Consider the following 17,418-nt stretch of genomic DNA (forward strand, 5'->3'; position numbering starts at 1 on the left):
CATACCATTACTGACCATCTGGAGACAGTTCGACAGGTCCGGGGTCATTGTTTTTTTATCAGAAAATTGATTTTTTGGACTGTACAAAAAATGATTCAAAATGTCAATTGGATCGTGCCTCATGTTTAATAACCACCTTTTAAAGCCTCACTGGGACCAAAATTGTCATTTTTACAGACTTTGACTCCTAATCAGAATCTTCTATTTTGACCTATTGCGGGCAGGAAAATGACTCTAAACACACTTACTTTAGTTACAAAAGTGATAATTCACATGCAATAGTCCTTTACAGTCAAAAGATTAAACATAACAAAAACTTACCATTACTGACCATCTGGAGAATCTTCGACAGCTCCGGGGTCATCGTTTTTCATCATAATTTCGGTATTTCGGACTGTACAATAAATGATTCAAAATATTAATTGGATTGTGCCTCATAATGAATAACCAATTTTCAAAGCCTCACAGTGACCAAAATTGCAATTTTACAGACTTTTCCTACTACTCATAAGCTTATATTTGGCCCTATTTCGAGCAGGAAAATGACTCTAAACACACTTATTTTAGTTCCAATAGTGATATTTCACATGTAATAGTCATGTACAGTCAAAAGATTAAACATAACAAAAACTCACCATTACTGACCATCTGGAGAATGTTCGACAGGTCCGGGGTCATTGTTTTTCATCAGAATTTTGGTACTTTGGACTGTACAAAAAATGATTCAAAATATTATTTGGATTGTGCCTCATAATGAATAACCAATTTTCAAAGCCTCACAGTCAGTAAAATTGCCATTTTACAGACTTTTCCGCCTACTCATAAGCTTCTATTTTGACCTGTTTTGAGCAGGAAAATGACTCTAAACACTTTTGGTACTTTGGACTGTACAAAAAATGATTCAAAATATTAATTGAATTGTGCCTCATAATATATGCAATAATCATTTACAGTCAAAGGATTAAACATTAAAAAGTGACCATTACTGACCATCTGGAGACAGTTCGACAGGTCTGGGGTCATTGTTTTTCATCAGAAAATTGATTTTTTTGACTGTTCAAAAAATTATTCAAAATGTCAATTGGATCGTGCCTCATGTTTAATAACCACCTTTTAAAGCCTCACAGTGACCAAAATTGCCATTTTACAGACTTTTCCTCCTACTCATAAGCTTCTATTTTTACCTATTTCGAGCAGGAAAATGACTCTAAATATACTTACTTTAGTTCCAAAACTGATAATTCACTTGCAATAGTCATTTACAGTCAAAAGATTAAACATTAAAAAGTGACCATTACTGACCATCTGGAGACAGTTCGACAGGTCCGGGGTCATCGTTTTTCATCATAACTTCGGTATTTTGGACTGTACAATAAATGATTCAAAATATTAATTGGATTGTGCCTCATAATGAATAACAAATTTTCAAAGCCTCACAGTGACCAAAATTGCAATTTTACAGACTTTTCCAACTACTCAGAAGCTTCAATTTTGACCTATTTCAAGCAGGAAAATAACTCTAAACACACTTATTTTAGTTCAAATAGTGACAATTCATATGCAATAGTCATTTACAGTCAAAAGATTAAACAAAAAAAAAATCACCATTACTGACCATCTGGAGAATGTTCGACAGGTTCGGGGTCATCGTTTTTCATCATAATTTTGGTATTTTGGACTGTACAATAAATGATTCCAAATATTAATTGGATTGTGCCTCATAATGAATAACACATTTTCAAAGCCTCACAGTGACCAAAATTGCAATTTTACAGACTTTTCCCAACTACTCAGACGCTTCTATTTTGACCTATTTCAAGCAGGAAAATGACTCTAAACACACTTATTTTAGTTCAAATAGTGACAATTCATATGCAATAGTCATTTACAATCAAAAGATTAAACAAAAAAAAAATCACCATTACTGACCATCTGGAGAATGTTCAACAGGTCCAGGGTAATCGTTTTTCATCATAATTTTGGTATTTTTGACTGTACAATAAATGATTCAAAATATTAATTGGATTGTGCCTCATAATGAATAACCAATTTTCAAAGCCTCACAGTGACTAAAATTGCCATTTTACAGACTTTTCCTCCTACTTATAAGCTTCTATTTTTACCTATTTCGGGCAGGAAAATGACTCTAAACACACTTATTTTAGTTCCAAAAGTGGTAATTCACATGCAATAGTCATTAACAGTCCAAAGATTAAACATAACAAAAACTCACCATTACTGACCATCTGGAGACAGGTCATTGTTTTTTTATCAGAAAATTGATTTTTTGGACTGTACAAAAAATGATTCAAAATGTCAATTGGATCGTGCCTCATGTTTAATAACCACCTTTTAAAGCCTCACTGGGACCAAAATTGTCATTTTTACAGACTTTGACTCCTAATCAGAATCTTCTATTTTGACCTATTTCGGGCAGGAAAATGACTCTAAACACACTTACTTTAGTTCCAAAAGTGATAATTCACATGCAATAGTCATTTACAGTCAAAAGATTAAACATAACAAAAACTCACCATTACTGACCATCTGGAGAATCTTCGACAGCTCCGGGGTCATCGTTTTTCATCATAATTTCGGTATTTTGGACTGTACAATAAATGATTCAAAATATTAATTGGATTGTGCCTCATAATGAATAACCAATTTTCAACCCTCACAGTGACCAAAATTGCAATTTTACAGACTTTTCCTACTACTCAGAAGCTTCTATTTTGACCTATTTCAAGCTGGAAAATGACTCTAAACACACTTATTTTAGATCCAAAAGTGATAATTCACATGCAATATTCTTTAACAGTCAAAAGATTAAACATAACAAAAACTCACCATTACTGACCATCTGGAGAAAGTTCGGCAGGTCCGGAATCATCGTTTTTCATCAGAAAATTCATTTTTTGGACTCTACAAAAAAGGATTCAAAATGTCAATTGGATCGTCCCTCATGTTGAATAACCCCTTTTTAAAAGCCTCACTGTGACCAAAATTGCCATTTTTACAGAATTTTCCTCCTACTCATAAGCTTCTATTTTGACCTATTTGAAGCAGGAAAAGGACTCTAAACACACTTATTTCAGTTCCAAAAGTTATAATTCATATGCAATAATCATTTACAGTCAAAGGATTAAACATTAAAAAGTGACCATTACTGACCATCTGGAGACAGTTCGACAGGTCCGGTGTCATTGTTTTTCATCAGAAAATTCATTTTTTAGACTGTTCAAAAAATTATTCAAAATGTCAATTGGATCGTGCCTCATGTTTAATAACCACCTTTTAAAGCCTCACAGTGACCAAAATTGCCATTTTACAGACTTTTCCTCCTACTCATAAGCTTCTATTTTTACCTATTTCGAGCAGGAAAATGACTCTAAATATACTTACTTTAGTTCCAAAAGTGATAATTCACTTGCAATAGTCATTTACAGTCAAAAGATTAAACATTAAAAAGTGACCATTACTGACCATCTGGAGACAGTTCGACAGGTCCGGGGGTCATCGTTTTTCATCATAATTTCGGTATTTTGGACTGTACAATAAATGATTCAAAATATTAATTGGATTGTGCCTCATAATGAATAACAAATTTTCAAAGCCTCACAGTGACCAAAATTGCAATTTTACAGACTTTTCCAACTACTCAGAAGCTTCAATTTTGACCTATTTCAAGCAGGAAAATGACTCTAAACACACTTGTTTGAGTTCAAATAGTGACAATTCATATTCAATAGTCATTTACAGTCAAAAGATTAAACATTAAAGTCACCATTACTGACCATCTGGAGACAGTTCAACAGCTCCGGAATCATCGTTTTTCATCAGAAAATTCATTTTTTGGACTCTACAAAAAATGATTCAAAATGTCAATTGGATCGTGTCTCATGTTTAATAACCACCTTTTAAAGCCTCATGGGACCAAAATTATCATTTTTACAGACTTTTCCTACTACTCAGAAGCTTCTATTTTGACCTATTTCAAGCAGGAAAATGACTCTAAACACACTTATTTCAGTTCCAATAGTGATAATTCACATGCAATAGTCATGTACAGTCAAAAGATTAAACATAACAAAAACTTACCATTACTGACCATCTGGAGAATCGTCGACAGGTCCGGGGTCATCGTTTTTCATCATAATTTTGATATTTTGGACTGTACAAAAAAATTATTCAAAATATTAATTGGATTGTGCCTCATAAGGAATAATCCATTTTCAAAGCCTCACAGTGACTAAAATTGCCATTTTACAGACTTTTCCGCCTACTCATAAGCTTCTATTTTTACCTATTGCGAGCAGGAAAATGACTCTAAACATACTTACTTTAGTTCCAAAGTGATAATTCACATGCAATAGTCATTTACAGTCAAAAGATTAAACATTAAAAAGTCACCATTACTGACCATCTGGAGACAGTTCGACAGGTGGTCATTGTTTTTCATCAGAAAATTGATTTTTTAGACTGTACAAAAAATGATTCAAAAGGTCAATTGGATCTATTTCAAGCAGGAAAATGACTCTAAACACTTATTTTAGTTCCAATAGTGATAAGATTAAACATGAAAAAACACATACCATTACTGACCATCTGGAGACAGTTCGACAGGTCCGGGGTCATTGTTTTTTTATCAGAAAATTGATTTTTTGGACTGTACAAAAAATGATTCAAAATGTCAATTGGATCGTGCCTCATGTTTAATAACCACCTTTTAAAGCCTCACTGGGACCAAAATTGTCATTTTTACAGACTTTGACTCCTAATCAGAATCTTCTATTTTGACCTATTGCGGGCAGGAAAATGACTCTAAACACACTTACTTTAGTTACAAAAGTGATAATTCACATGCAATAGTCCTTTACAGTCAAAAGATTAAACATAACAAAAACTTACCATTACTGACCATCTGGAGAATCTTCGACAGCTCCGGGGTCATCGTTTTTCATCATAATTTCGGTATTTCGGACTGTACAATAAATGATTCAAAATATTAATTGGATTGTGCCTCATAATGAATAACCAATTTTCAAAGCCTCACAGTGACCAAAATTGCAATTTTACAGACTTTTCCTACTACTCATAAGCTTATATTTGGCCCTATTTCGAGCAGGAAAATGACTCTAAACACACTTATTTTAGTTCCAATAGTGATATTTCACATGTAATAGTCATGTACAGTCAAAAGATTAAACATAACAAAAACTCACCATTACTGACCATCTGGAGAATGTTCGACAGGTCCGGGGTCATTGTTTTTCATCAGAATTTTGGTACTTTGGACTGTACAAAAAATGATTCAAAATATTATTTGGATTGTGCCTCATAATGAATAACCAATTTTCAAAGCCTCACAGTCAGTAAAATTGCCATTTTACAGACTTTTCCGCCTACTCATAAGCTTCTATTTTGACCTGTTTTGAGCAGGAAAATGACTCTAAACACTTTTGGTACTTTGGACTGTACAAAAAATGATTCAAAATATTAATTGAATTGTGCCTCATAATGAATAACCAATTTTCAAAGCCTCACAGTGAGTAAAATTGCCATTTTACAGACTTTTCCGCCTACTCATAAGCTTCTATTTTGACTTGTTTTGAGCAGGAAAATGACTCTAAACACACTAAATTTTAGATCCAAAAGTGATAATTCACATGCAATAGTCATTAACAGTCAAAAGATTAAACATAACAAAAACTCACCATTACTGATTATCTGGAGAAAATTCGACAGATCCGGAATCATCGTTTTTCATCAGAAAATTCATTTTTTGGACTCTACAAAAATTGATTCAAAATGTCAATTGGATCGTGCCTCATGTTTAATAACCACCTTTTAAAGCCTCACGGGACCAGAATTGTCATTTTTACAGATTTTTCCTACTACACCGAAGCTTCTATTTTGACCTATTTCAAGCAGGAAAATGACTCTAAACACACTTATTTCAGTTCCAATAGTGATAATTCACATGCAATAGTCATGTACAGTCAAAAGATTAAACATAACAAAAACTTACCATTACTGACCATCTGGAGAATCGTCGACAGGTCCGGGGTCATCGTTTTTCATCATAATTTTGATATTTTGAACTGTACAAAAACATTATTCAAAATATTAATTGGATTGTGCCTCATAAGGAATAATCCATTTTCAAAGCCTCACAGTGACTAAAATTGCCATTTTACAGACTTTTCCACCTACTCATAAGCTTCTATTTTGACCTATTTTGAGCAGGAAAATTACTCTAAACACTTATTTCAGTTCCAAAAGTTATAATTCATATGCAATAATCATTTACAGTCAAAAGATTAAACATTAAAAAGTCACTATTACTGACCATCTGGAGACAGTTCGACATTGTTTTTCATCAGAAAATTGATTTTTTTGACCGTACAAAAAATGATTCAAAATGTCAATTGGATCGTGCTCATGTTTAATAACCACCTTTTAAAGCCTCACGGTGACCAAAATTGCCATTTTACAGACTTTTCCTCCTACTCATAAGCTTCTATTTTTACCTATTGCGAGCAGGAAAATGACTCTAAACATATTTACTTTAGTTCCAAAAGTGATAATTCACATGCAATAGTCATTTACAGTCAAAAGATTAAACATTAAAAAGTCACCATTACTGACCATCTGGAGAAAGTTCGACAGGTCCGGAATCATCGTTTTTCTTCAGAAAATTCATTTTTTGGACTCTACAAAAAATGATTCAAAATGTCAATTGGATCGTCCCTCATGTTGAATAACCCTTTTTTCAAAGCCTCACAGTGACCAAAATTGCAATTTTACGGACTTTTCCTACTACTCAGAAGCTTCTATTTTGACCTATTTCAAGCAGGAAAATGACTCTAAACACACTTGTTTTAGTTCCAATAGTGATAATTCACATGCAATAGTCATGTACAGTCAAAAGATTAAACATAACAAAAACTCACCATTACTGACCATCTGGAGAATGTTCGACAACACCGGGGTCCCTGTTTAACATCAGAATTTTGATATTCTGGACTGTAAAAAAAATGATTCAAAATGTTAATTGGATTGTGCCTCATAACGAATAACCAATTTTCAAAGCCTCACAGTGACCAAAATTGCCATTTTAGAGACTTTACCTACTACTCATAAGCTTCTATTTTTACCTATTTCGAGCAGGAAAATGACTCTAAACATACTTATTTCATATGCAATAGTCATTTACAGTCAAAAGATTAAACAAAAAAAATCACCATTACTGACCATCTGGAGAATGTTCGAAAGGTCCGGGGTCATCTTTTTTCATCATAATTTCGGTATTTTGGACTGTACAATAAATGATTCAAAATATTAATTGGTTTGTGCCTCATAATGAATATCCAATTTTCAAAGCCTCAAAGTGACCAAAATTGCAATTTTAGAGACTTTTCCTACCACTCAGAAGCTTCTATTTGACCTATTTCGAGCAGGAAAATGACTCGAAACACACCTATTTTAGTTCCAATAGTGACAATTCACATGCAATAGTCATTTACAGTCAAAATATTAAACATAACAAAAACTCACCATTACTGACCATCTGTAGAAAGTTCGACAAAACCGGGGTCCCTGTTTATCATCAGAATTTTGATATTTTGGACTGTAAAAAAACATAGTTCAAAATATTAATTGGATTGTGCCTCATAATGAATAACCAATTTTCAAAGCCTCACAGTGACTTAAATTGCCATTTTACAGACTTTTCCTACTACTCAGAAGCTTCTATTTCGACCTATTTCAAGCAGGAAAATGACTCTAAACACACTTATTTTAGTTCCAATAGTGATAATTCACATGCAATAGTCATGTACAGTCAAAAGATTAAACATAACAAAAACTCACCATTACTGACCATCTGGAGAATGTTCGACAGGTCCGGGTCATTGTTTTTCATCAGAATTTTGGTAGTTTGGACTGTACAAAAAATGATTCAAAATATTATTTGGATTGTGCCTCATAATGAATAACCAATTTTCAAAGCCTCACAGTGACTAAAATTGCCATTTTACAGACTTTTCCGCCTACTCATAAGCTTCTATTTTGACCTGTTTTGAGCAGGAAAATGACTCTAAACACACCTATTTTAGATCCAAAAGTGATAATTCACATGCAATAGTCATTAACAGTCAAAAGATTAAACATAACAAAAACTCACCATTACTGATTATCTGGAGGCAGTTCGACAGGTCCGGGGTCATTGTTTTTCATCAGAAAATTGATTTTTTTGACTGTACAAAAAATGATTCAAAATGTCAATTGGATCGTCCCTCATGTCGAATAACCCCTTTTTAAAAGCCTCACAGTGACCAAAATTGCAATTTTACAGACTTTTCCCAACTACTCAGACGCTTCTATTTTGACCTATTTCAAGCAGGAAAATGACTCTAAACACACTTATTTTAGTTCAAATAGTGACAATTCATATGCAATAGTCATTTACAGTCAAAAGATTAAACAAAAAAAAAATCACCATTACTGGCCATCTGGAGAATGTTCGACAGGTCCGGGGTCATCATTTTTCATCATAATTTTGGTATTTTGGACTGTACAATAAATGATTCAAAATATTAATTGGATTGTGCCTCATAATGAATAACCAATTTTGAAAGCCTCACAGTGACCAAAATTGCAATTTTACAGACTTTTCCAACTACTCAGAAGCTTCAATTTTGACCTATTTCAAGCAGGAAAATGACTCTAAACACACTTGTTTGAGTTCAAATAGTGACAATTCATATGCAATAGTCATTTACAGTCAAAAGATTAAACAAAAAAAAAATCACCATTACTGAACATCTGGAGAATGTTTTATTTTTTAAAAAAATTTTTTTAAAGCTTTATTTAAATTTGAAAAAGAAAACAGTACAAAGATAGCGGCTGTGCGTTCACCAGATATCAAGTAGGTAGATACACCTTGACACTTTCGATTCTCAGATAAAAAATACCACATAAGCAAGGCATCAGACATCAGGACCCCATTTACCAATCCATCATCAGCATCTGTCCGACCTGAAACAGGAAGAGCTCGGACCAAGGATCTACCCCCCGGGCGCCAAAGCCACCCCCCTCCTCTGTTCACACCTCGGCCATGTTAAAAATCCGTGCAATCGACATCACCTGACCCCAAGCACCGAGGACCCCCGTGGCACATCCATCTCATGGCCCCTCCACCCGCGTAACGCTGGCGCCGCATAGATTACCCCACTCCCGTGGGAACTATTCCGGAACTCGAGGGTGGTGGGGAGGAGCTAGGCAGGCCTGCGATATATGTTTTATAAGGGCCCCAGATGTCCTTAGGTCGCGCCACTGCGGGGAGGAGACTAGAGTAGATCTCGCTATTCGTGCTACAGAAAGCCATGGCAGTGAGCCATGTCCTGGCCGTGGGAGCCGTTTTACCCCCCCAGCGCCTGGCAATTTCTCGCTTGGCTAGTAGGAGACCCAGAGAGGCCAGTCTATGGACATTCTTAGGGAAATTTACCGTGTAACCCAACAATGCGACCTCAGGAGTGGGAACCAGCGTAAGCCCTAACATCTCTTCCAGGACCTTATAAACCTGCGTCCAGAACGATTGCAGTCTCGGACACGTCCAGGACATGTGTGCAAAATCAACATGTGGTGCAGAGCATTTCCAGCATGTATGTGGCCGCGCGGGATCAATGGAATGGAGTCTATCCGGGGTCATATACCAACGGCGAAGGAATTTATAGTGAAGGAGTTTATGACGACTGTTCAGTGATACCGTGTTAGTGACTTTGCAGCAAGCGGTCCATTGTTCGTCCGTGATAGGCCTACCCAAGTCCGTCTCCCACTCCTCCCGCGCACGGTCATCCGCACATGGGACCAAAGCTGCACATGCCTTGTACAGCTTAGAGACAATATGGGCCCCTGTATCTTTATCAATAAGGATGGTGAGGGGTTCAAAGGAAGCCGGCTCAAGGGGGAATCCCTCAATTTCCGCCCTAGCTGCGCAATAGAGCCGGCGAAGAACAAACCTGTCAATGAACGTAGCCTCACTGAATCGCGCCTCCTCTGACGCTGAGAATATGTGCCCTCCAGGGTATAAATCCCCAATCTTGGTGAGGTTAAATTTAATTAAAGTTCGCTGCACAAGTGCCTCACCCGTGCCCGGCAGTAACCCAGGGTTGGGTATCGGGAGAGAAGAAGAATATAGCAGAGGGTAAGCTAAGTAGCGAGAAAGTCTTTTCCAGGCCCAGCTGGTAGTGGATACCGTTTGAATATCCACTGGGCTTCTGGGGACACCCTTGGGCAATACCGCAGACAAGCGACCCGGGAGAACAAAGTCCGCCTCTGGGCGAAGGAACGGGATCCGAGCGTCAGGATGGTACCAGGCATAGGCATGTGCACATTGAGCGACAAGGTAGTATAAATACAGATCAGGTACTCCGAGGCCGCCTCTATCCTGTGGGAGCGTAAGAGTCTTCCAGCGGATCCGGGGGCGCTTCCTGCCCCAGACCAGTCTAATCAGGAGGGACCACAGGGTGGAAAAGAAGGCCCGGGTGAGAGGAACAGGGATGTTATTAAAAAGATACAAAAATTTGGGGAGGACTATCATTTTTATAATGGCTATTCTGGCTGACATAGAGAGCGGGAGCCGCAGCCACCCATCCACCTGCGTCTCCAGCTTCGCAATCGCGCGGCCATAGTTGAGGCGGATAATTTCTTCCGTGCTCAAATGTATTTGTATGCCCAAGTAACGTACCGAGTCAGAGCACCATTCCAACGGGAACTCACACTGCCAGTGGGAGGTGCCGCTAGTCAACGGGAAGATGATGGACTTATGCCAGTTTATGCCCAGTCCCGAGTGGCCACTGAAGCGAAGGATCTGACGGATCAAGGGGGCCAGGTTGGCCTGCGGCTCTCGAACATACAGTATAGTGTCATCTGCATAGAGAGAGGCCAGCAAGGGGCCCGTCCGGAACTGGAGACCCCTATGGAGGTGCCGCTCCTGGAAATGCCGAATCAGGGGGTCCATAGCCAAAATGAACAAGAGCGGTAAAAGCGGACAACCCTGCCGTGTACCGCGCGTTAGAGAGAATGGGCGAGATAACGTGCCGTTGATACGCAAACGGGCCGTGGGGCGACTATAGAGGAGTCGAGTAGTGGCTAGGAAGCTCGCCGGCATGCCCATGCGCTCCATGACGGAAAGAAAGAAAGGCCATTCTACGGAGTCAAACGCTTTTTCGGTATTCAGGAGGATTGCCGCAGCAGGTGTGGCCGGGTTAATTCTGTGCAGAACAGTGAATAGCGGACCATCTGGAGAATGTTCGACAGGTTCGGGGTCATCGTTTTTCATCATAATTTTGGTATTTTGGACTGTACAATAAATGATTCCAAATATTAATTGGATTGTGCCTCATAATGAATAACAAATTTTCAAAGCCTCACCGTGACCAAAATTGCAATTTTACAGACTTTTCCAACTACTCAGACGCTTCTATTTTGACCTATTTCAAGCAGGAAAATGACTCTAAACACACTTATTTTAGTTCAAATAGTGACAATTCATATGCAATAGTCATTTACTGTCAAAAGATTAAACAAAACAAAAAATCACCATTACTAACCATCTGGAGAATGTTCGACAGGTCCGGGGTCATCGTTTTTCATCATAATTTTGGTATTTTGGACTGTACAATAAATGATTCAAAATATTAATTGGATTGTGCCTCATAATGAATAACCAATGTTCAAAGCCTCACAGTGACCAAAATTGCAATTTTACAAACTTTTCCTACTACTCAGAAGCTTCTATTTTGACCTATTTCAAGCAGGAAAATGACTCTAAACACACTTATTTTAGATCCAAAAGTGATAATTCACATGCAATAGTCTTTAACAGTCAAAAGATTAAACATAACAAAAACTCACCATTACTGACCATCTGGAGAAAGTTCGGCAGGTCCGGAATCATCGTTTTTCATCAGAAAATTCATTTTTTGGACTCTACAAAAAATGATTCAAAATGTCAATTGGATCGTCCCTCATGTTGAATAACCCCTTTTTAAAAGCCTCACTGTGACCAAAATTGCCATTTTTACAGAATTTTCCTCCTACTCATAAGCTTCTATTTTGACCAATTTCAAGCAGGAAAAGGACTCTAAACACACTTATTTCAGTTCCAAAAGTTATAATTCATATGCAATAATTATTTACAGTCAAAAGATTAAACATTAAAGTCACCATTACTGACCATCTGGAGACAGTTCAACAGGTCCGGAATCATCGATTTTCATCAGAAAATTCATTTTTTGGACTCTATAAAAAATGATTCAAAATGTCAATTGGATCGTGCCTCATGTTTAATAACCACCTTTTAAAGCCTCATGTGACCAAAATTGTCATTTTTACAGACTTTTCCTACTACTCAGAAGCTTCTATTTTGACCTATTTCAAGCAGGAAAATGACTCTAAACACACTTATTTCAGTTCCAATAGTGATAATTCACATGCAATAGTCATGTACAGTCAAAAGATTAAACATAACAAAAACTTACCATTACTGACCATCTGGAGAATCGTCGACAGGTCCGGGGTCATCGTTTTTCATCATAATTTTGATATTTTGGACTGTACAAAAAAATTATTCAAAATATTAATTGGATTGTGCCTCATAAGGAATAATCCATTTTCAAAGCCTCACAGTGACTAAAATTGCCATTTTACAGACTTTTCCGCCTACTCATAAGCTTCTATTTTTACCTATTGCGAGCAGGAAAATGACTCTAAACATACTTACTTTAGTTCCAAAGTGATAATTCACATGCAATAGTCATTTACAGTCAAAAGATTAAACATTAAAAAGTCACCATTACTGACCATCTGGAGACAGTTCGACAGGTGGTCATTGTTTTTCATCAGAAAATTGATTTTTTAGACTGTACAAAAAATGATTCAAAAGGTCAATTGGATCTATTTCAAGCAGGAAAATGACTCTAAACACTTATTTTAGTTCCAATAGTGATAAGATTAAACATGAAAAAACACATACCATTACTGACCATCTGGAGACAGTTCGACAGGTCCGGGGTCATTGTTTTTTTATCACAAAATTGATTTTTTGGACTGTACAAAAAATGATTCAAAATGTCAATTGGATCGTGCCTCATGTTTAATAACCACCTTTTAAAGCCTCACTGGGACCAAAATTGTCATTTTTACAGACTTTGACTCCTAATCAGAATCTTCTATTTTGACCTATTTCGGGCAGGAAAATGACTCTAAACACACTTACTTTAGTTCCAAAAGTGATAATTCACATGCAATAGTCCTTTACAGTCAAAAGATTAAACATAACAAAAACTTACCATTACTGACCATCTGGAGAATCTTCGACAGCTCCGGGGTCATCGTTTTTCATCATAATTTTGGTATTTTGGACTGTACAATAAATGATTCAAAATATTAATTGGATTGTGCCTCATAATGAATAACCAATTTTCATAGCCTCACAGTGACCAAAATTGCAATTTTACAGACTTTTCCTACTACAAAGAAGCTTCTATTTTGACCTATTTCAAGCAGGAAAATGACTCTAAACACACTTATTTTAGATCCAAAAGTGATAATTCACATGCAATAGTCTTTAACAGTCAAAAGATTAAACATAACAAAAACTCACCATTACTGACCATCTGGAGAAAGTTCGGCAGGTCCGGAATCATTGTTTTTCATCAGAAAATTGATTTTTTGGACTGTTCAAAAAATTATTCAAAATGTCAATTGGATCGTGCCTCATGTTTAATAACCACCTTTTAAAGCCTCACAGTGACCAAAATTGCCATTTTACAGACTTTTCCTCCTACTCATAAGCTTCTATTTTTACCTATTTCGTGCAGGAAAATGACTCTAAATATACTTACTTTAGTTCCAAAAGTGATAATTCACATGCAATAGTCATTAACAGTCAAAAGATTAAACATAACAAAAACTCACCATTACTGACCATCTGGAGAAAATTCGACAGGTCCGGAATCATCGTTTTTCATCAGAAAATTCATTTTTTGGACTCTACAAAAAATTGATTCAAAATGTCAATTGGATCGTGCCTCATGTTTAATAACCACCTTTTAACGCCTCACGGGACCAAAATTGTCATTTTTACAGACTTTTCCTACTACTCAGAAGCTTCTATTTTGACCTATTTCAAGCAGGAAAATGACTCTAAACACACTTATTTCAGTTCCAATAGTGATAATTCACATGCAATAGTCATGTACAGTCAAAAGATTAAACATAACAAAAACTTACCATTACTGACCATCTTGAGAATCGTCGACAGGTCCGGGGTCATCGTTTTTCATCATAATTTTGATATTTTGAACTGTACAAAAACATTATTCAAAATATTAATTGGATTGTGCCTCATAAGGAATAATCCATTTTCAAAGCCTCACAGTGACTAAAATTGCCATTTTACAGACTTTTCCGCCTACTCATAAGCTTCTATTTTGACCTGTTTTGGGCAGGAAAATGACTCTAAACACACTTATTTCAGTTCCAAAAGTTATAATTCATATGCAATAATCATTTACAGTCAAAAGATTAAACATTAAAAAGTCACTATTACTGACCATCTGGAGACAGTTCGACATTGTTTTTCATCAGAAAATTGATTTTTTTGACCGTACAAAAAATGATTCAAAATGTCTATTGGATCGTGCCTCATGTTTAATAACCACCTTTTAAAGCCTCACGGTGACCAAAATTGCCATTTTACAGACTTTTCCTACTACTCAGAAGCTTCTATTTTGACCTATTTCAAGCAGGAAAATGACTCTAAACACACTTATTTCAGTTCCAATAGTGATAATTCACATGCAATAGTCATGTACAGTCAAAAGATTAAACATTAAAAAGTCACCATTACTGACCATCTGGAGAAAGTTCGACAGGTCCGGAATCATCGTTTTTCTTCAGAAAATTCATTTTTTAGACTCTACAAAAAATGATTCAAAATGTCAATTGGATCGTCCCTCATGTTGAATAACCCTTTTTTCAAAGCCTCACAGTGACCAAAATTGCAATTTTACGGACTTTTCCTACTACTCAGAAGCTTCTATTTTGACCTATTTCAAGCAGGAAAATGACTCTAAACACACTTGTTTTAGTTCCAATAGTGATAATTCACATGCAATAGTCATGTACAGTCAAAAGATTAAACAAAAAAAAATCACCATTACTGACCATCTGGAGAATGTTCGAAAGGTCCGGGGTCATCGTTTTCATCATAATTTGGTATTTTGGACTGTACAATAAATGATTCAAAATATTAATTGGATTGTGCCTCATAATGAATAACCAATTTTCAAAGCCTCACAGTGACTAAAATTGCCATTTTACAGACTTTTCCTCCGACTCATAAGCTTCTATTTTTACCTATTTCGGGCAGGAAAATGACTCTAAACACACTTATTTTAGTTCCAAAAGTGATAATTCACATGCAATAGTCATTAACAGTCAAAAGATTAAACATAACAAAAACTCACCATTACTGACCATCAGTAGAAAGTTCGACAAAACCGGGGTCCCTGTTTATCATCAGAATTTTGATATTTTGGACTGTAAAAAAAATGATTCAAAATGTTAATTGGGTTGTGCCTCATGATAAATAACCAATTTTTGAAGCCTCACAGTGACCAAAATTGCAAATTTACAGACTTTTCCTGCTACTCAGAAGCTTCTATTTTGACCTGATTCAAGCAGGAAAATGACTCTAAACACACCTATTTTAGTTCCAATAGTGATAATTCACATGCAATAGTCATGTACAGTCAAAAGATTAAACATAACAAAAACTCACCATTACTGACCATCTGGAGAATGTTCGACAAAACCGGGGTCCCTGTTTATCATCAGAATTTTGATATTTTGGACTGTAAAAAAACATGGTTCAAAATATTAATTGGATTGTGCCTCATAATGAATAACCAATTTTCAAAGCCTCACAGTGACTTAAATTGCCATTTTACAGACTTTTCCTACTACTCAGAAGCTTCTATTTCGACCTATTTCAAGCAGGAAAATGACTCTAAACACACTTATTTTAGTTCCAATAGTGATAATTCACATGCAATAGTCATGTACAGTCAAAAGATTAAACATAACAAAAACTCACCATTACTGACCATCTGGAGAATGTTCGACAGGTCCGGGTCATTGTTTTTCATCAGAATTTTGGTACTTTGGACTGTACAAAAAATGATTCCAAATATTATTTGGATTGTGCCTCATAATGAATAACCAATTTTCAAAGCCTCACAGTGACTAAAATTGCCATTTTACAGACTTTTCCGCCTACTCATAAGCTTCTATTTTGACCTGTTTTGAGCAGGAAAATGACTCTAAACACACCTATTTTAGATCCAAAAGTGATAATTCACATGCAATAGTCATTAACAGTCAAAAGATTAAACATAACAAAAAGTCACCATTACTGACCATCTGGAGGCAGTTCGACAGGTCCGGGGTCATTGTTTTTCATCAGAAAATTGATTTTTTTGACTGTACAAAAAATTATTCAAAATGTCAATTGGATCGTCCCTCATGTCGAATAACCCCTTTTTAAAAGCCTCACAGTGACCAAAATTGCAATTTTACAGACTTTTCCTACTACTCAGAAGCTTCTATTTTGACCTATTTCAAGCAGGAAAATGACTCTAAACATACTTACTTTAGTTCCAAAAATGATAATTCACATGCAATAGTCATTTACAGTCACAAGATTAAACATTAAAAAGTCACCATTACTGACCATCTGGAGACAGTTCGACAGGTCCAGGGTCATTGTTTTTCATCAGAAAATTGATTTTTTTGACTGTTCAAAAAATGATTCAAAATGTCAATTGGATCGTCCCTCATGTTGAATAACCCCCTTTTAAAAGCCTCACTGTGACCAAAATTGCCATTTTTACAGAATTTTCCTCCTACTCATAAGCTTCTATTTTTACCTATTTCGAGCAGGAAAATGACTCTAAACACACTTACTTTAGTTCCAAAAGTGATAATTCACATGCAATAGTCATTTACAGTCAAAAGATTAAACATAAAAAAAACTCACCATTACTGACCTGTTTAACATCAGAATCTTGATATTTTGGACTGTAAAAAAAATGATTCAAAATGTTAATTGGATTGTGCCTCATAACGAATAACCAATTTTCAAAGCCTCACAGTGACCAAAATTGCCATTTTACAGACTTTACCTACTACTCATAAGCTTCTATTTTTACCTATTTCGAGCAGGAAAATGACTCTAAACACACTTATTTCAGTTCCAAAAGTTATAATTCATATGCAATAGTCATTTACTGTCAAAAGATTAAACAAAAAAAAATCACCATTACTGACCATCTGGAGAATGTTCGACAG

This window comes from Triturus cristatus, chromosome 3_2 (assembly GCF_964204655.1).
Source record: "Triturus cristatus chromosome 3_2, aTriCri1.1, whole genome shotgun sequence".
Lineage (NCBI taxonomy): Eukaryota > Metazoa > Chordata > Amphibia > Caudata > Salamandridae > Triturus > Triturus cristatus.